Source organism: Centroberyx gerrardi, unplaced genomic scaffold (assembly GCF_048128805.1).
Source record: "Centroberyx gerrardi isolate f3 unplaced genomic scaffold, fCenGer3.hap1.cur.20231027 Scaffold_237, whole genome shotgun sequence".
Classification (NCBI taxonomy): Eukaryota; Metazoa; Chordata; class Actinopteri; order Beryciformes; family Berycidae; genus Centroberyx; species Centroberyx gerrardi.
Genome location: NW_027605185.1, coordinates 577183 through 578854, shown reverse-complemented (window position 1 = coordinate 578854; position 1672 = coordinate 577183). Strand labels below are relative to the sequence as shown.

Sequence of the window (1672 nt, the reverse complement as noted above, 5' to 3'; positions counted from 1 at the left end):
CTCGCGGCTCCGGCCGTGAGCTTTACAGCCCCCCTTGCCCAGACCTCGCCGCTTTCCGGGGCTGTGGACTGAGTGCTCGCTGCGCCTTCTCTCCCCACCAGGGGAGGGACGGGGCCCCCTGCTCCCGGCGTGATTGTCGACCGGGGCGGACTGTCCTCAGTGCGCTCCAACCGCGTCGCCCGGGCGGGGATCGGCCCACGTACAACAGGCATCAGGGGTCGGCAACCCACCCGACCCGTCTTGAAACACGGACCAAGGAGTCTAACGCACGCGCGAGTCAGAGGGTCCAACAAACCCCGTGGCGCAATGAAAGTGAGGGCCGGCGCGCGCCGGCTGAGGTGGGATCCCAGCCCCGTGGGGTCGGGGGCACCACCGGCCCGTCTCGCCCGCACCGTCGGGGAGGTGGAGCGTGAGCGCGTGCGATAGGACCCGAAAGATGGTGAACTATGCCTGGGCAGGGCGAAGCCAGAGGAAACTCTGGTGGAGGCCCGTAGCGGTCCTGACGTGCAAATCGGTCGTCCGACCTGGGTATAGGGGCGAAAGACTAATCGAACCATCTAGTAGCTGGTTCCCTCCGAAGTTTCCCTCAGGATAGCTGGCGCTCAGAGTCTCGCAGTTTTATCTGGTAAAGCGAATGATTAGAGGTCTTGGGGCCGAAACGATCTCAACCTATTCTCAAACTTTAAATGGGTAAGAAGCCCGGCTCGCTGGCTTGGAGCCGGGCGTGGAATGCGAGCCACCTAGTGGGCCACTTTTGGTAAGCAGAACTGGCGCTGCGGGATGAACCAAACGCCGGGTTAAGGCGCCCGATGCCGACGCTCATCAGACCCCAGAAAAGGTGCTGGTCGATATAGACAGCAGGACGGTGGCCATGGAAGTCGGAATCCGCTAAGGAGTGTGTAACAACTCACCTGCCGAATCAACTAGCCCTGAAAATGGTTGGCGCTGGAGCGTCAGGCCCATACCCATACGAGTAGGAGGGCCGCCGCGGTGAGCACGGAAGCCTAGGGCGTGGGCCCGGGTGGGGGGAGCAGTCGCCCCGTCGCCCTCCTCTCTCCGCCGCCGGAAGCGCAGCATGCGGCCCGCCTCACGGGGCTCTCGTCCGCGGCGCCTCGTGCGTCGCGCGGCGGGGGTTTTCGTGGGGCGGTGTCCTGGTTCTCCACGGAGTACCAGGAGCAGATAGAAAAAAAAAAAAAAAAGTTAAAGTCCAACCACCACCAGGGGCTCTGGGTGAAAGCCCTGCCCAGGAAGGGGCGCACAGCCTCGGGCAGAGCTGCCACAGCGCTCTCCTACCTCCCTGGAGCTCCAGGGAGTACCATGAGCAGAAAGAAATATTTTGTTTAAAAATTGACAAAGTGCTGTTACACTTAGGCTGTGGGGAGGAAACAGGCGGAGTACCAGGAGCACAGAGAAAAATGACAGTGCTGTGAAATAGTGTTGGAGTACCAGGTCCACAAAGTTTAAGTTGGAGTACCAGGGGCACGAAAGTTTAAGTTGGAATACCAGGGGCACGAAAGTTTAAGTTGGTGTACCAGGGGCACCAAAGTTTAAGTTGGTGTACCAGGGGCACGAAAGTTTGGGCGGATGGTAGTCTGCTTGTATCCGGGGAGGGGTGCTTAAGAGTCGGCCTACAGGTTCGGCTGGTGCTGAGGTTTCTGGAGGGTGGGTAACT

General features: G+C 60.4%; 1 pseudogene; it reads left to right on the top strand.

The window, feature by feature from the left end:
- Nucleotides 1–255: 255 nt before the first annotated feature.
- LOC144538148 (28S ribosomal RNA) lies at nt 256–1049 on the top strand (annotated as a pseudogene).
- Nucleotides 1050–1672: the final 623 nt, after the last annotated feature.